A 21698-nucleotide genomic window follows, 5' to 3' on the forward strand; every position below is an offset into this window, starting at 1 on the left:
ACTAGATGCACTAGATACACTGTTCTGATAGATTTCAATTTTTTTTTTTTGTAAAATAGCCTACTAATAAGAGAGCTGCATGGGAATAAAAATGGTTTGATTCCATGTTATTTTGTAATAATCATAACAGCGATATAGCACTTTATATTTTAGAAAAATCCTGCACTTGATGAAATTCCATGAGAAAGTACTAGCCATCCAGAAGAGAGCTACAAAAACAAGCAAACATCACGAAACATACCACATTGGAACAAAACTGAACCGAGATTTGTTTGTAGGCATATGTAAGGACTATTAGTATGGGAAGTTCTTCACCTGCATAGCAATATATAAATGGAAATGATAAAAAATCCGAGGTGTGACAAGAGTTGATTTCCACCAAGTGCATCATCTCTATACTGATAAAGTCCATGTATGTGATGAATAATGGGGTAGGGTCCTCTTGCCTGCTGGACACTAGCTTAAGACTAATATATTTGTTCACAAGGCATCACAGTACCATCAGGAAAATTTGCCCTCCAATAACCTATGAATGTGAGGGAAACAAAGCCCACCATCCTCTGAGATTTTGAGAGTGAACAAAAGATTTTAGACATTACAGTCATTGATAACCATATAAAAGATCACAGTAATTGAACATGCGTCTGTGGTATTAAAATCACACTAGTGGAGAGGAAGTTGATTGCTTAAGTGATCTAAAAAGACTCCTTATGGGAAAATATTAGAAGGGTTGAGAAACACTAGCCTCGAGGTATGAAAAAAGAGAAGACTTTGGTAGCAGATAAGTCTCTGAAGACAGAGGAAGACAGACAGGAGTAGCCCATTACTAAAATCTTTCATCATTTAAGTCTCCAGCTCTGGGTGGGGTTTCTGTGTTCACCACATCCCATTCTCTCTCAACTCCACTTCTGTGTTTTGCTCATTCATAAAATCAATGCCACAGATTCTGTTTTAGTTTTCCAGGCTGCTATGGCAAACAACAAATTATGAGTTGGTGTAAACAACAGGACTTACTGATTATGGTCAAAAGTCCAGAATTACAGCACAGGGAATGCCATTTTTCTCCCAGCTTCAGAACTTGAGTTGTGGCAGTTCAACATCACAAGGCAGTGTCATTGGTTTCCTCCTCATACTTCTATCTTTATATAATATCTCCACCAATATGAATAAAGAATCACACTGAGTCTTTTGGGATGTATCTAAATAGGCTCTTAGAAGATTCTATTCATAAATGAGCCTACACCTTAACTGATAACATCTTATTTCCGAGTGGATTAATGCCCACAGGAAGAAGTATTACATTTAAATCTATGTCTTTTGAAGGTGTACATAATTTGGTCTATCACAGTTGACCCTCTGGACCCCAATACATTCACCCTATCACCATATCCCAAAAGCCTCGCAAAATAAGCTGCGGTTGTAATCCATCTTGTGGGAAAATTCCTTTCCAAATGTGGACCTTTGGAACCTAAGTAAGAGATCCTCTGTATCTAAAATAAAGTATAGATTTATCTTGCTTTAATGAAACATTTTAATTCCAGAAGGGAGAAATTGAAAGGAAAAGGGTGACCCTGTTTCTAACACAAGTCTGAACCTCACCAGGGTAATCGCTATTAGATTTCAAGTTGTGCCATCTGTGGACTGAAGCATTATCTTTTGGGCCTACTGGAGTGGGAACTCCACTGTTTTCAGTGCTCTGAATCTTACAACCTGTTCATTCTTTTTGCTTTGAGAACCTTAAGTCATACAGGTTTCCCTCCTCTTTGGCTAGGACTTCCAGTCATGGAGAGTTTGTCTTTACTTTGCCATCAAAGTCCAGTATCCCTACTCTCTCCCATCACACACGCATACACATTCAGAGAAGACAAACCATGATGTTGGCAGGAACATTATTGGTGACAATTCCCAAGTGGAAACTAAACAAATTCTCACCACAATAAAGTGGTATACATAAACTTAAATACATTACCACAAAGGATTACCACAAACCAATGAACATTGTGATCTATAGCCATATTAAAAAATATGGATAAAGCCAGGAAAACAAGTCTATATAAAATAACATATAAATTATAATTAATTTGTGTCAATTACACAGATAGTAAAAAATTAACCTATAAGTTAGAGTCAGCAGAAAGTGTCTAGAAAAGAGAAGAAAAGTAGAAAATTCTAAGGTTCGGGTTTTACAGGGGTATTCATTTTGTAAAAGTTGAGGCAAGCAGAATATTTATAATATATTCTTCAGTGTGAGTAATATTTTTGTTTAATGCGGAACAGCAGAATATACCTGTCTACATATAATAACATGACTTCGGGAAGCGGTTTGACCTAATGTAAGGGGGAAAAGGAAATATTATTTTTAATTTGAAGTGAGAGTAGGGAGGAAACACATTGGATGACTTAGTAAATACATAGATATTTCACTCACATACCCTAAAATGTTTATGACAAAATATGTAGAAAGGACAGACATTTTGCTTAAGGAAATGTAAAAAGTCACATATTTTGTCAAATATAATCATGCAAAATGTGTAACATCATCCTGCACCCCAATGTATATATCCCATTGCATATAAACATCTAGATTTCTTACTTTACTGGGTAGATCTTAATCATCAAACCTATTTGTTTAAATGGTCACCAGAGGTTCTGAGGGGAGAGAAGACCAGGTGGGGTACATTGAAATTGTTCTGTATGCTATAGCAATGACAGATACAGGCCATCTGACATTTTGTCAAAACCTATAAAATTGTATGGTGCAAAGAATATGCCATAATATAGACTATAGAATAGGATTAGTAGCAATGCTTCAATATGTGGTCAGCAATTGTAACAAATGTACCACACTAATGAAAGATATTATTAATATGGGAAAATGTGAGAGGCAGAAGAGATGGGGTGTATTTTCTTTTTTTAAATGAGTTTTTAAATCAGCTTTAAATTTTGGGCAATTTTTTTTATTTTGAAATTTCCAACTTTTAGAATAGTGCAAAGAACTTCTATACCTCTCTACTCAAATTCCACAATTGTTATTATTTTACAACATTTCATTTGTCATTTTCTCTTTTTGGGGGTCCCTGTGCTTTGGAATGGACACTGTATCCTCCACCCCACCCCACCCCAAAGGTAAATATTCCTGTGAATCCCTATATTTTCTATGTGACTTTGCAGTAACCTAAAACTACTTTCAAAATAAAGGCTTAAAGATAAAAACAATTTTTCTATGGTAGTGAAAAATATGGTTGAATTTTTTTTCATCAGATTTAAGACCATATCTGAATTTGGGGCAAGTTCCTGTTCCATGAATTGATCCAAGGATCAGTTTCTGTCTCTGAGGCTTTGAGCCCTATAATCACAGCCACTTCCTCTGGTCCAGGATCATGACACTTTTATGACTCCCAAGAATCTTTTTGGAGCCCCCATCATTTCTTTCCTCCTCAGACTGCAGATGAAGGGGTTCAGCATGTGTCTGACCACAGTGTACCTCACTGAGGCAGTTGCACTTGAGTGTGCATTTGGCAATGCAGTGGAACTAAGACATACTCCTAGGATTGTGCCATAGTATAAGGAGACCACTGAGAGGTGAAATGCACAGGTGGAAAATGCTTTATACTTCTGAACTGATGAGATTATTCATACAGAGAAAAAAATCTTGGAACGTGAGTAAATGATATCAATGAAGGTACCAAAAACCAGGAGCCCAGCTACAAAATTCATAACTATGCATTGAGGAAGGTGTCAGAATAGGAAAGTTGGATCATTTGATCAGAGTCACAGGATTTCCAAGTGGTTACAAAATAGCAGCTACAACATTAAGCTTTGTAACAAGCAATTCAGGACATTCATGTCTCAGGATCCCAGAACCAGGAGACTACAGAGATGGGAGTTCATGGTGACCGTGTAGTTCAAGGTGTGACAGATGGTCATGAAGTGGTCATAGGCATCACTGCCAGAAGGAAGTCATTCAGTCCCCCAAAGAGCACAAAAAGTACATCTGGGTAAGACAGCCTTCATAAGTTATGACTCTTATCTGTGTCTGTATGTTCACCAACATCTTTGGGACAGTGGCAGATGACAAACAGATGTCTATAAGGGACAGATTGGACAGGTAGAAGTACATGGGCATGTGGAAGTGGGAGTTAGTGATGAAAGCCAGAGGTCATGCACATGGACATAAAGAGGCTAAAGAAGAAGGACTGCAAATCTGGTTCCTCTGAAAATCTCCAAAGGAGAAATTCCAAAATTCTTGAATGATTTCCTGGTTTCACTTGATATGACTACTGGAAAGGGGAAAATAACATGACTAAACAAGCAATCATGACTAATCTATCTATAATTTGTGTTCTGGAGTCAAGAAATTAATTTTGGGATTTTAAAAATCAAATCTAAACAAAGAGTACCTACTCTGATCAGCAATTGCTCCCCTACTTTCAAAATTTTGACCAATCTGTCACACATTGTGAGATTTTTATGGAAATTCATTCATTCATTTGTGGAATGAATATTCAGTATAGCTATGCTGCAAGGACTGACTAGGTAGGAAATGGGTATATTGTGTTGAAAACCAAAGTTATCTCCAAACTGATGATGGAGAAAGAAATTAAACAAATAAATTCATACCCATATAACATGTCACACATGAAAGAAGGTAAATTTGAGTGCATCAGAAGGGATGCTCCATGTTCAGGCAAGGTCAGCAGATGGAAACTTTTGAAGACACTTCATCACATAAGACAGAGGCCACAAGGATATCACTTTATGACCAGCAGAGGGATTGCCCAGGGCAAAGGCCCTAAGAAAAGGGTTGTATTGGATATTCAAGGTCAATAACGAAGGCAGAGAGGCAGGGGAGGAGAAAAGGGAGTGGGATGAAAGATGGTGTCAAAGAAGTTTAAGAGCAAAGGAACTCCCCTCCCCCCAATGATGAAACTTCAAGATATAGGGAGTCTCTTATCTACATGTACTTCCTACCCTTTATTAAGTTGGTTGCAAAGGTGTATTAATCTTGGTTCTCCAGAGATAGACAGATAGATAGATAGATAGATAGAACAGATGTACAAATAAATAGATATAGATAGATATATAGATAGAATATAAATTCATATACATATATATGCAAATGTGTAAATATTAATATTAAGGAATTGATAATAGGATTTGACTCATGAGAGCCTGGGGATTTGTGAGTCCAAATTCTATAAGGCAGACAAGTCAGAAACTCAATGAAGGTAATGTTGAATTTCCTCACAGAAATTGCACATTAGAAATTCCTAAGAATGTAATGAAGAAATCCCCAGGAGTAGATAGAAGCCTGAAGGAGAAGTAGAAATTCTTTTTTGTGACTAATGAAATTCTCGGCATTCCCTGAAAGGATTCACTGGTTGTATGAGAAGTCTCCTGTCATTGCTGAAGGCAATCTTCATATTTGGTTGTAACTGCAATCAGTTATAGATGGAATAAACCAACTAATGACTTAAATCCACCTAAGAAATACCCTCAAAGTAACAATCAAGCCAATGGTTGCTTAACCAAACAAATGGACACCGCAGCTGGACACATTAAAATAACCACCACAGTCCACACTTACTAAACTTATCACCCATACACATTCACTTAAATAAGACATAATTTCTAGATAAAGTCAATAGCATAGACAAACTTTCACCTGACATAATTCAACTGTTCTGTATACTGCTGGAAATGCACTAACACTGTCCCTGAAGGCAGTGCAAGAAGTTAGGTAATATTATTATCCTTTGAGTCTTATAACTTAAATGCAATGACATAAAATTAATTTTTTATTTAATGTGATATAGGGATAAGGGAGAGAGAGAAACCAAAGATGAATGAAATATATGTTCTCTATGTGCATGTACAAACGTACTCACAACAAAACAAGGAAGATGTAATTCCTCATTACTGCAGCTGGTTATGTGGTCCTAGCCCATATTTGAATCTACCACCTCCTTCTACCCTTTCCATATGTACTGTACCATCAGTAAGCACCTTGCTGGTCATAGCTGGTTTAGTGATCTGTTCTTCATTCCTGGCAGAGCTGGGTTGCTAGTAGTCTGCCTGGGTAGGTTGTTGTAATTTTCCATTGGCTTTAACCACAGGACGTGGTAGCATTAAGTGATGCCTTATAATCAGGATCATTCTCTGAAGCTAGTACATAACCCCCTTTTTGCCCATTGACTCAGAGGCATGGGAAGCCCAAAGCTGTCTGCTGGCAATCTTATCCTCCAGTTTAATGGAAACATTGTTGGGTCTCCTGGTGGGAACACTCTTCCTTTTGGAAAGAAGACCTCTAGTCCAGAAGAGTATAAGGTCAAAGCAAAGGGAACCAAAATTTTCTAATGAATCAAATGGAGTAATGTAATGAGTAGTACCACTCCCATTTCTATACCTTATTTCCTGGACCCATGAATCTTGCCTATGGAAGAAACAGTACCATAGAGTGAATGCTGATTTAGAGCCTCCTGAAGAACATTGTCCAGCACTGCAGGGTATTGCCACACGGCTACCTGAATAACTGAGTCTTCCTAAGGCCATTTCACCATTCTATAAATCCAGCTGTTTCAGGGTGGTGGAGAACATGGTAAGACCAGGGAATTCCATGAGCATGTGCCCATTCTAACATTTCATTTGCTATGAGCCTAGAAGAAGTCCAAAATCAAGATGTCAGCAAGGTAACACTGTGTCCTTGAAGACTGTAGAGTTCTGGGCCTGGTTGCCAGCGGTCTTTGGGTTCTTGGCTTTTCCTTCAAATGTCAGTACACATGATGACATCATCTCCCTTCTTTTCTGGGTTCCAATGCCCTCCAGCTTTTTTCTGCAGTGTATCCTCTGTGGATTTCTCTATAAGGCCTCTAGTAATAGGATTAACACCCTTCCTGATTCAGTTGGCATATTATATGAAAGTAATATCTTCCAATGGTCCTATTTACTATGGATTCACAGGAATAGATTAAGATTAAAAATATGTTTTTCCGGGGTATGTAATTCAATCTGCCATTCTAGATACCAGGAATGCATTAATTTGATCAAGAAGTGATACCATGTATGGTATTGCAGCTGCAATTGGAGTCAGCACCTAGTTAAGTTCATAATTATCTATTGTTGTCCTCCAAGTTCCATCTGTTTTCTATACAGGCCAAATAGGAAAGTTGAAAAGGTTTTGGTGGAAATCACTGTCCCTCCATCCTTCAAGTCCTGAATGGTAGCGCTGAACTCTGTGATCCCTCCATGAATCTGGTATTGCTTTGTATCGTTATTTTTCTGGTTAGAGGCAGTTCTAACAGCTTCCACTTGACCTTTCCTACCGTAATAGCTCTAATTCTATAGATAAGGGAACCAGTATGAGGATTCCACCTGTTGCTGAGTATGTCTATCCCAATTATACATTCTGGAACTGAGGAAATAACCACAGAATGAGATGTCAACCCACTGCAATCACAGTAGAGACAGACTTCAGCTAAAACTCCACTGCTCACCTGACCTCTATTAATCCCCACCATTACTAGGGGATCATAGTGACATTTTGGGTCTTGTGGAGCTCACATAAATTCAGAACCAGAGTCCAAGAATCCCCAAAAGTCCAAACATTTCTGTATCCCTAAAATTCAATCGCCTAGGTAAAAGGTTATTTGTGTATTTGAGGACTGATGGAAGGTTTACAGTATAAAATGTTTGGCAGCATAGTAGACTTGATCAGCACACCTCTTGACATTCACTTGTTTCAAGGAGATCTGGGCCTGTAACTTGTCCAATGTCTGGGAATTGATTGAGGGGCCATGGTTTTGTGTGTGTGTGATTCAAGTTAGGCTTTTATTCACTGACCCAAGAATGTGTCAACTTATATATATGAAGTCAGAGTTTAGTAGACTACTAATCAATTTCATTTCCAGGTACCCCAAAATAAACTAGCCAATGCCGTATGTCTGAGAACATTCTGATTACAGCTTTGACTTTGTTTCCATTGGGGTAGCCACATCCACCTTGTCTTTGGCAATTAAGTGCTTCCACTTGGCTTCTGCCACCCTGAATTCAATCTTCCCCATTGTATTTTCCAAGTTCTGTGATAGCAGGTCCCACACTAATTTCTGATATACAGAAGAAAGTGACCACGTGGGATTTGAGGGTTAGGGATGATGGAAGTTCTTTTACAATTTATTCCTCACAATTGTGGTGAAAGGTGTGACCTCTGGATATTCCTTTGGTTGGTGATTAGCTCTTACATTATGAATCCACTCCAACATTCTGATCTCTTTAAGACTTTGGTTCACCTCATCTATATTATACCAGGGCAGTTATGGTATTTCAACATCACTTAATGTAGGCCACTGTTTGATCTATGCTTCAACCAACCAACTTAACAAATTTATAGAGCCTTTCTAACCCATCGAGGTACATAACTTGGTCCAGAATTTCTGCTTAGTTGTCCCAATTCAATAAAATCAGTCTGATCCATCTTTTTGTTTCTCCCCCTTTATCCCACATCCCTCATATCCATTTCCACACAAATTTCACTGAATTCTGTCTGTACATTGGAAAATACATGCAATTCTTTTGGAGTGTAGCACACCTACCCATAGGTGACACTCGGTACCTCAATTTTTGGGACCTGTAACAACTTTTGGGACCTGTTGGAACTTCATAGTAGTTATAGTTCTCAATAAAAGAGGTGTAATGAGGGTAGGTCATGAGTGGAATTAGCTGTCTCTTGAAAGACAACTACTCAGGGCATCCCATTATAGTTATAACTGGTGAAAGAGTGTTAATCTCTTCAGCTAGGAAGGAGATTGGAGTTCAGACATCTGATTCCTCAGACCAGAGCATAACAAATTTATCTGGCAGAGAAACTGAGCAGAACCTAGGGTTTCAATATCCCCATCTTCATCACTTTCACACATATGGCCCCATTCCAATTTTCAGGATCCCATTCCTTCCTTATGAATTCCCTCTTTAAGAGCGGACACCTTGCATATTGGTAACACAATTTGCATCATAATTTGGCAACTTATTCAATGAGACATACAACTGATATCAGAAATACCAGTCCCGTAGCTACAAAAACTGAGAGTTTCCTTCCTAGCACACATATCAACTGTCATGTCCTTCAGGTTGTGTTTGATATGAACTGAGCTCAATCTTTAACAATTTTATCTCGGAAAAACCAGTATTTTTCACTTTTTATAATTATGTTTTTATTTTTAAAGAAATTTTAGATAATATAAAAATTACATTAAAAATACAAGGGATTCCCATATGCCCCAGTCCCTCCCTCTCCCACACTTCCCCACATTAACAACATCCTTCATTAGCATGGTATATTTGTAACAATTGATGAACCCATATTGAAGCACTGCTACTAACCATGGGCTATCTCAAATAGCACTCCTGGTATCTAATACTCTATTAGAATTCCCCAGAAAAACAGAACCATATAGTGTGATATATGTGATATATATATGTATGTGTGTGTGTGTGTGTATATATATATATATAAAATACAATTTGGCTCATACAACTATGGAGATTGGCAAACGTGAATTCCATAAGGCAGGCCACAAGTTAGAAACTTGATTAAGGTGAGCTGAACTTCCTCAGAGAACTTGGCTGCCATATGGAGAGAGAGAAATTCTTTCTGATTGCTGAAATCCTCAGTTCTGTGAAGGCCCTTAAATGATTGGATGAGGATGCTCCTCTCCTCCCTGAAAGCAATCTCCTTTGCTGATAGTAGATTCAATCAACCCTAGATGCAATCAACTAATTGATTTCAGTCCATCTACAAAATATCCTAACTATAACAATCAGGTCAGAGCTTGCTTGTGCAAGGACCGTAATTATGATTTCATGGAAAGAACCCCCAAAACTGCTCTGTGCAACATTCCCTCCACCAACTACCAAGATCAGGCTACAAAGCCTTAGTAGTGTGTGAGCGAGAACAAAACAAGTGGAAGAAATGCCAATTTTTTCATCCAAGATCACATTGGATGAGACTAGCAAATTCCAGAAAAGCCCCCAAACATATGAGAGTCCAGCAGCAACTTGCCAGCTGACTCCAGAACTTTGAAGAGGTCTGCAGAGATCAAAACAATACAATATGATACAATAGGTTCAGCTGCATTATCTTATACTCTTTTGGGGGATGGCTTTATATGTAGACTGAGCTAGATGATGCAGTAATTATCATGAGCCAAATTGAGGGCAATAAGTATAACTGACTACTTTTTACTATGAGTCTTTTTTTCAGATATTATAAGACAGCATTCATAATCATTCTATTATTCAAGAACACTTTGGATAATTAAGGACTAAATGTGACTGCCTTTGAGAGTCCTTTCCATATTAGCAGGATTTGTTGGAAGGACATGCAAGTTTCTGCAGTAACATCTCATGACCTTATTCAGAGCCTTCCATTCTAAGAATAATTATTGCACAGAATTTCAATTCCTGCATTTTTCATCCTTTGATCATGAGAATGACTGAATGGTTTACTCCATCACATTTAAATTCATAGCTGCCAAAAGTCCATTTTGGTTTTGTGGAATGTTCATAGAGTCACAATCTCAGGCTCTGAGAATTAGAGCCTTGCAGTCACCAGCAATTATTTCAACCCCAAGGAAAATGACCCTTGTATGGATTCCCTAGAATGAATCTCCACAGATCCCATTTATGTTTTTATTCCTGGCTGCAGGTGATGCAGTAGCATGGGTGTGACCATAAGGTACATCACCAAGCCATGTTGCGCATTCATATGCATAGCAAAGAACTCTCAACCTCACCTTCACTCACACAGGAAAATAAGGAAACAAGTGAAAAGTAAGACACACACTTTGAAATGCTTCATTCTTCCCTCAAGCTGATGAGATTATGCATATGGTGGACATAATCTTATAATAATAGAAAAATATCCCATTAAGGGGAATGCCAGCCAGCAGGCTAGATGCAAAGTACATCACTGATATCATTGATGAAGGTGTCAGAACATGCAAATTGCACCATCTGATTAAGGTCACAGAAGAAGTGGTAGATTTTCAAACATGTACAAAAGGATGGTGACAAAACCATTAAACTTTGAATTGAGGAATACAGATTCTCACAATCCAGGGTATCAAAACCAGAAGTACACTTAAATATGTTAAATGTATTTTGATAGGCAAAGAAAATCCATCTCAAATATTGAGTAAAAGTTCCTTGGAGAGATCAATGAATTGTGAAGGTTAGAGCCAGGGAGAAACCAAAAAATTAACACACAGTGGATGGGGCTGCAAGGGAGGGGATAAAGCAATATGCCATCCAAAGTTCTCTCAAGGTACAAATTATCAGAAAATAAGTTAATTTCTATTTTGGCCGCTTCATGCATGGGAACCTAATTGTTCAGAGATTAGAGTAAGAATGAGATGATTACTTTAATGGCCATCTGGGTAAATAAACATTTAGGACCTAGAAATGGTAAATATACCACTCCTCCTCTCACCTGCAGCTTAAGGATACCAAGAAGAAAGGAATTATATTGTACTTTTACAAAGAATGCCTGACACCATCTCCCTGATCTTCCTTGAAGCTGAATTGAACCTCTCTCCCTCATAAGGGAAAAGATTCAGGGGAAAAGAAGCTCAAAGAAGGCCATCTGAGTATTTGTTGTGGGAAACTGGTCTGGAGGCAGGCAGAGCTCTCAGAACATGATCTCGGATGAGTCAAGATGGTTTCACACAATGGTGAGTAGTCCATCCACTTAAAGACTGCACCCATTAGTCCAGCCCCCTCTACCATCTCCTGGTCTGGAAGACAATTCTAATTTCTTCTCTTCATGCCTTCTCTTCAGTGTCAATACCTATCAAGTGTTTCTTATCCAGCTATCTTAGATATTTTTCTGTAGTCATTAAAATTGCCTCCACTCTACCCACTCAGGGATCCTCCTGTATCAAGTATCTATAAAATCTCACTCATTCATTCAGCAAGAAACATTTACTGGTTCCCAGTGAAATCAGTACTTACAAGCATCTCATGCATCTTCTAACTATCAGTTACTTAATATTCTCTTCTCCAGTTTCCACTTTTTTCATGTGGATAATGGTGATTTTGAGGACTAAATTAATAAAGTATCTAAAACCCAGTGAGCACCTAAAAATGTTCATTAATGTAATTGCTATACCACTGCAACTACATCATCATCTGTTAAATAGAAACAATGTTGATGATAACAAAATAATCTCATGCATATCAAACACAGCACAGTGCTTTCCTCATGGTGATGTCAATAGATTCTAGTTTTTTTATTCTCATTTATTGAATATTTATAGATTTCCATTCTCTATTCTAGAAGTTTAATATTTTCATTAATATTTGTAATTATTCTGCTCTCTTTTCTAAAAGACTTTAACAGTATATCTGAATACAACTGCTTTTTCTCTCTTGCTCCCATATTTTTATAATTTTCTAATGATAAGAGAGTTGTGAATAATCTGAAAAATAGCTGCCATGATGAGGGAAATGTTCTGGAACTAGAGAGATGTGATGGTATCTCAATGTCGTGAATGTCCAAAATAGCATTGAATTTTACAAATCAAAATGGCTACTGTCTTTTTCATAATTGCTAGGTATCAGCTACCCTCCCAGAATCCTACTCATTTAAAACATATATTTAATATTAAAACACCTGTGCATCACCTGCAAATGGTGAACTGTTGCCTTTCCAGTACTTATAGCTCTTGTTTCCTTTTCTCATCATATTATGATTCCAGCATTGTGGTAAATCATATTAGTGTCATAGATTTGATTACTTCTTCAATATTTGAGGGGAATTCTTCTATTGCTCCTGCTGCTAGACCCCACCAGGTTATTTTGGGAGGTATTTGTTGTTTACTTAGATTTTTCCTTTAGTGATTTATCTGTTTTTCTCCATTCTGAATTGACTTTAGCACGTGTATTTTAAAAAAATAGATTTGCTTACTGGAGATTTTAAAATTTTGACATGGGGATACAAGTAAGATAACATTATCAAGTGTAGCATTTTCTTATATCTGTGGGTAACATCTCATTTTTACCTTTATATATTTCTGTTTAATCTCTATTTTTCCATATGGATGCAGTTCTGACTAATTTACTCTATTTGTTGGCTTTTGACAAAGAAATTCCTGTGAGATTCCTTCTTAATTCTAAGATTTTACTTCCTTTATAATTTGTTAATCACAATTTTTATCATTATAATTTACTCTCTTCTCCTTTACCTATATATATTTTTGTGGTACTTTTAACAAACACATCATAAAACTTAAAGTTTTTATTTCTTGAGTCTAGAATACAAATGTATTAATTTGTAGTATGAAAGATAAACTGGAAGAAAATGAATCTAAAAATCATGCCTAACATTACAACTCAAAGATGATCACTTTTAACAATTTCGTGTAGCCTGTTGCAAATTTTTTACCTTTAGTATTGGCAAATATGGGTTTTCCATAAAGTTTTGTGTTCTAATTTAGCTGCTTCTTCCCAGAGCAGCGGACCAGTCATCCATTTATGGTAGAATGTGACAGTGTCAACTTTTTCCCATTGATAGAATTTTACAGCCTTACATTTTAAAAGAGGAATTTTAGTTTCCTTCAGTGAAGATGATACCTTGCTTTAATTTCTTTTTCATGCAATAATAACATGATTCATATTTTGTCAAACTTTAATGACATTGTTTACATCTCCTTTGTGAATTAATATCCAATGCCTTTTTATCCCCCCAAAAGAAGTAACCTTTTTGTGTTTCACAATTAGGAGTACCAAGTAGATTAATTTTTGCATGTATATTTTTCTGCATGGAATATTTTTTCTTTGAGTTTTACTATATTATGGTCCAATTTTCAGCATTTCCTCTCATATCTACCAAAGACTTCATATTCAGAAATACCTATACATTTTTAAGACTATATCTATCTGTATAGAAATTTATATATCTATATATTCATCTGTATTTTCTTCTAACAGATATTTCCATTTCTTCCACATTTGTTTGAAATTTATTTGTGAATACAGAGATAGAGTTGAACCATATGTTTTTCTAAATAGTTAATTGAACATTTTTTCATAACTTTATTTATTTTTCTGGTTGCCTCCTGTTTACTTCCTTTATAAATTTATATTTATTGAAGTATATTATTCATACATGAACATACATAAACAATAAGTGTAGAGTAAAAGTTGTGAACTTACAAAATAAACATGCACAACATCACAGAGGTGTAATATGCATCATCCTTCCACCAAACCTTGCATTGTGAAACATGTTACAAACCATGCAAGAGCATCTTACTACAGACCATATTAATGTACAATTCATGGTATTTGCTATAATCAGATAGTTGTGCGTTCATCATTTCAATCATTATTAAAGCACTTTCATTACTTCAACAATAATAATAAAGAAAATGTGACATTGGTGTGGAGAAAGTGGCCATGGTGGCTGCTGGGTGTGGGAAATGGGAGGAAGAGATGAGATGTGGAGGCATTTTCTGGACTTGGAGTTGTCCTGGGTAGTGCTACAGGGACTGTTACCAGACATTGTATGTCCTCCCATGGCCCACTGGGTGGAGTGTGGGAGAGTGTGGGCTATGGTGTGGACCATTGACCATGAGGTGCAGTGCTGCTCAGAGATGTATTCACCAAATGCAATGAATGTGTCATGATGATGGAGGAGATTGTTGCTATGGGGGGAGAAGGGGGGTGAAGGGGTTGGGGGGTACATGGGGACCTAATATTTTTTGAATGTAATATTAAAAAAATAAAGACAAAAAAAGACAAATAAAAAAACAAGGAACTTCCTCCCCTCTCTATTTATGTTTCCCCTATTGTACATAACTGTTATTTCTGGCTATTGTAGCACAATAATTTATTTGTTTATTAGCAGTTTTATTGTGATATATTCACATATCATATGCTCTATCCAAAGTGTATAATCAATGGCTTTTTAAAATCTGTTTAAAAAGCATTTATTGTAAAATTGTTAAATACAATAGAAAAATAGATTGAAAGAAATTACAAATTTTAAAAGAGAGTGTAAGGCCAGCTTATAGTTAATATAATCAATTATAAGAAATAACTAGTATAGCAACAAACATTTATAAATGTAAACAATAATTCTAATATAATAGAAATTAATTTTACCTTAATTCTAATTTTTATATTACAACTCTATTAGACATAGTAATCTCTAAGAATGAAATAAATTATTGGTTTAGTTATTTAATTTCCATTTAAGGCATAATTCTTTCTGGATAATCAAATTCCTATTTGGGAATTCTTCATATCTTATTGGAATATAACAATGAACGGTAACAATATGCCAACTCATAATTTTATGAGGCAGAAAAGCTAAAAATCTTTTTCAACAACAGGAATGTCAAATCGTTATTGATCCAGATGGATTATTTTAATTAATGAGAATGCATAAGAAAGGGTTTAAGAAAAATGAGGTATCCAAAAATATATCTCTTCTCCAGTCCTCCTCAATTAAAAGCAAGTGTTTATTTTGCATGAAGAAACTCACAGAATACTGATAGCAGGAACAATTTGCAAGTTGCTCTGAGGAATTATTGTTCATATATCATTATTGTTCATATATCATAATATTGTTATTTTACATTTATCTGAATTACTCCAGCTCCTTTTTTTTTTTTTGGTTACAATTTGCTTAGAATACCTTTTTCCAACCTTTCACTTGTAACCTGGTTGTATCCTTATGTCTGAGATGGGTCTTTCGTAGGCAACATATAGATGGCTCACTTTTTTTTTTCTTTCTATCTGTCTATGTCTTTTGATTGGGGAGTTCAACCCATTAATAGAAGTGTTCTGTCCACAGAGAAAATGTGGAATGGGTGTGGGAACGGTAGCCATGGGGGCTGCTGGGTGTGGGGAACGGGAGGAAGAGATGAGATGTGGAGGCGTTTTCGGGACGTAGAGTTGTCCTGGATAGTGCTTCACGGACAATTAAGGGACACTGTAGATCCCCCCAGGGCCCACTGGATGGAACGTGAGAGAGTCTGGGCTATGATGTGGACCATTGACTATGGGGTGCAGTGATGCTCAGAGATGAACTTACCAGGTGCAATGGATGTATCACGATGATGGGAGAGAGTGTTGCTGTGGGGGGAGTGGGGGGCGGGGGCGGTGGGGTTGAATGGGACCTCATATATTTTTTTAATGTAATTTTAAAAAAATAATAATAAATAAATATTTAAAAAAAAAATAGAAGTGTTCTTACTGTAAAGGCACTACTTACTTCAAACATTTTGTCCATCAGCTCTCTGTTGTCATACCATTCCATTGTCTGTCTTCATATCTTTAATTTACCCTTCCTAATAATCATTATTTCTAAACTCTTCTTCAAAACTCTCACCCTTGTTGTTTTCCTTTCACGCTGCAGCACTCTCTTTAGTATCTCTTTTTATTCTGGTCTTTTGCTTACATATTCGAACAGTTTTTTCTTTGTCTGTGAAGACTGAACTCACTCTCATTTTTTGCAGGATTCTATTGCCAGATACAGAATTTCTCTTTCAGTATCCTAAATGCATCATCCCACTTTCTTCTCTCCACCATGGTTTCTGATGAGAAAACAGCACTTAATCTGATTGAGTTTCCCTTGTATGTGATGCCTTTCTTTTCTTTTGCTGCTTTCAGAATCCTTTCCTTATAGCTGATATTTGTCATTCTGAATAGGTGTAGGTCTTGAGGAAATAATGACTGAGAACTTCCCAAGCCTTATGAAGGACTTAAATATCAATATCCAAGAAGGACAATGCACCCCAAACAGAACAAATCTAAATAAACCTACCCCAAGACACCTACTATTTTATAACTTTTAAAAATCTCTTTAAGATAACAAAGAATTAAGTATATTCAAATTAACATCGGGAAACGGACTTTGGCCCAGTGGTTAGGGCGTCCGTCTACCACATGGGAGGTCCGCGGTTCAAACCCCGGGCCTCCTTGACCCGTGTGGAGCTGGCCCATGCGCAGTGCTGATGCGCGCAAGGAGTGCCGTGCCACGCAAGGGTGTCCCCCGCGTAGGGGAGCCCCACACGCAAGGAGTGCACCCATAAGGAGAGCCGCCCAGCGCGAAAGAAAGTGCAGCCTGCCGAGGAATGGCGCCGCCCACACTTCCCGTGCCGCTGACGACAACAGAAGAGGACAAAGAAACAAGATGCAGCAAAAAGACACAGAAAACAGACAACTGGGAGAGGGGAGGGGAATTAAATAAATAAAAATAAATCTTTAAAAAAAAAAATTAACATGACAAAAAGTAACATATACTAAATCATGGTTAGCACCAAATTAAATTTTTAAGTTCTATAGTTATTCAGTTGAAGTTCAGAAAAAATATCATTGCCACAATTTCCATTACTCTTACAATTTTCTGGAATTTCAAGCCAATGCAGTAAGATCTAAAATGGAAATGGCTGTTGGAAATAATATGGAAATGGTATTATTTATAAATTATTTGAAGAAAGTAGATGGTCTTCAAAAAAATCCAGACAGCTATCATGGCATGATAAATACCAAAAAATTCAAAATATTTCCTAATGTAATTGAAATATAAGCAATATGATAAAAGGAGGAATCTCATTCTTAACGACAATAAACATAAAATACAGTTAACAAGAAATAATCATCCTTTTCATAAACAACCCCACAGGAAAGTTTACCAAAATGATCCTTATAAGGCTAGAGGAAATTTCATTTTCCTTTGACTGGAGCATGAACATTGAAAAATTGCCAACTCTTTATAAATTATTTTGCATCTTTAGTGTAATACTTATTACACTAAATACTTTAGTGTAATACTTATTAAAATTCAAATATTATCACAGCAATCAGGACTTCAATAGGGTCACAAAAAAAATGTGGAACTTCTATGATTATGCAGAAGAAGAGGCTCAAGACCAACTAGGTCTCAAGCAGATTCACTGGGACAGTGAGACACTGAGATGCCAGAACCAGCAGGATACAGAGCCAGAGGTCCATGAATACCGTGTAATGCAGGGGGTGACAGATGGCCAAGGATCAATTATAGGCCATTGCAATGGGAAGAAACTGTCCAGGCACCCAAACACAATAAAAAGTTTGCATAAATATATATGTGTGTGTGTGTGTGTGTGTGAGTGTGTGTGTGTATGGAACCAGCCTGCATGGCTAACTTTGTTCTGTATCTGTATGCTCAGCAACATTTTTGGGGTGGTGTCTGAGGTGAAACTGATGCCAGTCAATGACAGATTGGTGAGGAAGAAGTGTATGGGGGTGTGGAGGTGGGAGACTGAGATGAGCCAGGATGATGAACAGGTTCCCCATGAGGGTGACCAGGTATACGGGCAGGAACAGCCCAAATGGGAGAGGCTGCAGGTCCTTCTCTGCAAAATCTAGAAGGAGAAATTTTGCACTCCTGTTAGATTTCTTGTTTCCATGGGGCGGCTGGGTTTACCCAGAAGAAGGAGAAAATTAACAAATAAGCATCATAACAAATAGGCATTCTTTGAATGACAACAATATCCAAATATGAATAGCTCATGGTGCCAAACATTATGCCTAATAATTTTTTCTCCTTGCTAACAAATTTTGGTTTCTTTTGGTATTTGAATCCAATGTTATAGTGTCCATTTAACACCCCAAAGCCATCATCCCTTCCCACCATAAAATGTGATCTTTCCGTTTAAGAAATTCTGCTCTAGGGAAGATCTTTCCAATCATTAGAAATTTTAACTTTCTTTACTCTACCTTTGAATCTTTGTACATGCTACATCTTCTGGAGCTTTACCAATCTTATGGTTAAAATTAATCTCCAATCTTACTCTTAATCTTTGCTTACACTTCATTTATGTGACAGTTTTTCCTATATAAATTAAACAAAAATGAAGCCTAAATAAAGACTGGCCTCTTCACATAAAAGAATCTAATGTCGTGTCCATTTTCCATTATCATCTAAGGCTGATAATATTAAAAATATCCCACCATATGAAAGTGGCATATTCTATTTACATATCTATTTTTACATATTTCATCTAGATTTTCTCAATGATAAATAGTTATTTGTTACATTTTATTTAAAATTTTTAGGTCAGCTGTAGGTATTTAGGAAAGTTGTATTAAAAGTAGAGTTCCCATTTAGCCCCCTTGCCCATGGAATTTTCTCTATTTTTCATTACTAAACACACTCTTCAATCTTTCTATAAAAGTCTTAAATTCTGTGATTAAGCTTATGGTGTTTCTTTGATCACCTTTTAAAAATGATAATCTGTTTAATTATATTTATGCTTTTGGCATGAGCACGCTTTAAAATCTTATGGTCCTGCTGTTCTGCTGGGGAACTACTGTGATTAGTAAGGGAAGAAATTGTAATAGTGATGTGGAGAGGGTGGCCACGGTGGCTGCTGATGGTCGGGAGATGGAAGAGGAGATATGGTGTGAGGGCATTTTCAGGATTTGAAGTTGTCCTGGGTAGTGCTGCAGGGATGAATGCTTGACATTGTGTGTCCTGCCTTGGACCACTGGGAGGACTGGGGGAGAGTGTGGACTACAATGTGGACCACTGTCCACGTGGTGCAGTGGTGCTCCAGAATGTATTCGCCAGGTGCAGTGGATGTGCCACGATGATGGAAGAGGTTGTTGATGTGGGAGGGGTGGCGTGGGAAGGACGGCAGTATATGGGAACCTCATATTTTTTAATGTAATATTTAAAGAAAATAAAGAAGAAAAAATCTTATGGTCCTAATTTTTAATTGTGTATCTTTATAATATATTTAAATGTTGAATAGAGAAAGTCACCTAGCATTCTATTATAATTTTATTCCTTGTTCCTCCTGATTCTTGTAGATTAATTCAGAATAATATATCCATTTGGGGCAAGCAATTTGAACAGATGCTTCTCCAAAGAAGAAATACAAATGGCTAAAAAGCACATGAAAAGATGTTCAAAATCACTAGTTATTAGGGAAATGCATATCAAAACGACAATGGTATACAATCTTACTCCCATAAGACTGGTGGCTATTAAAAAAAACAAACCAGAAAACTACAAGGATGTGGAGGAGTGGGAATACTCATCCACTGCTGGGGAGCATGAAGGGGGATCCAGCCATTCTGGAGGAGTATTTGGCAGTTTCTCAAAAAACTAGCTTTAGATTTGCCATATGTCCCAGCAATTCCACTACAGTTATATACCCAGAAGAACTGAAAACAAGGACAAACTGATATATGCACACCAATGTTCATAGTGGTATTATTTACTGTGCCGAAAGATGAATGGATAAACAAAATGTGGTACATACATACATTGGAATACTACTCCGTTATCAGAAGGAATACAGTACAAACACATGGGATAACATGGATGAATCTTGAAGACCTTATGTTGAGTGAAGCAAGCCAGGCATTGAAGGACAAAGAATACATGACCTCTCTGATATGAAATAAGAAAACTAGGCTGTCTCAAAGAGTTGGAGACTGGATGACAAGCTTACAGGAAATTAGGAGAGAGAAGAAGGTTGTGAGCTGATGCCTACATGGGTGAAATCTATGATAAAGAGGAGGTAAGTAGTTGTACTGGGAAGGGATAAGATGGCGGCATAGGGATATTATTGGGTAGGGCTTTGCAGGTTTGTGGGGGGTTAAGGCTGAGAGGATGGGTCAGGTTGCCCAAGAAATTGGTGGGAGAGTTTGGGGAACAGTTGAACATAGGAGATTGTCAGGTATGTGGTTGAAATTATAATGCTGAGGAAACTCTTTAGAAAATATAATAAGGAAGGGTTACCTGTTTAAGGTGCTTAATGGGGGACATCTGGCACAGGGTCTTCTTTCTAGGGAGTGTATGAGTGCTCATCTTATCATAGTGCATTAAATAACTGGGTGGAGACCCATACAGTGTGTGGGAAGGTGTACCACCATCCTGGAGAGCCTGATGTTCTCAAACATAGGGAATTGTGACTCTAGAGAGAATTGGTCGCTCCCAATGGGGTAGGACAGTCTAGCGGGTCAAGCCCTCAGCATTGTTACAAGTCTCTGTGAATCTGGTCCTTCAAACAGAGAGGCTTGGTTGTCACTGTGGGCCCTGAGTGGAGGGGGAGAGAGAAATAGAATAGAAGGAAGCAGGGTAACTGGGGAGCAATAGAATTGTTCCACAAGATCATGCAATGATGGATATAGGACATGTTAAATTTCACCAAAAGAGTGTAACAGTCTATGGGCTAAAATGTAAACCATAATGTAACTAAATATTTAGAAAATTGTACAGTCTAAAATATAAATCATAACGTAAACCAAAATGGAACCATATTTGGTAGCTAGATTTCAATATCTGTACATCAGCTACAGCAAATATAACATGAACATGTAAAAAGTTCATTGCTGGGGAAGGGGGAAAAGGGTTTGGTGTTGGATATATGGGAGTCTCCCATATTGTATACATGAGTATACTATGATCTAAAACTTTTTGAAGACAAAATTAAAAATTAAAAATAATAGATTGTAGACACTGAGGAAGGAGTGAAAGGAATTGTCTTGTCACTGTGAATACTGGGCAACACTTCTTACAGTGATGAAAGGCAAAATGTCAAAAGCAAAGTTTTATGATATTTTTCATTTTTAATACCCCAATTTATTTGTACTTTATTTTATTAATATGTCTTCTATTTCTAATCTTTAAACCTATAATTAATACT

The sequence above is a fragment of the Dasypus novemcinctus genome, chromosome 11 (assembly GCF_030445035.2).
Source record: "Dasypus novemcinctus isolate mDasNov1 chromosome 11, mDasNov1.1.hap2, whole genome shotgun sequence".
NCBI lineage: Eukaryota > Metazoa > Chordata > Mammalia > Cingulata > Dasypodidae > Dasypus > Dasypus novemcinctus.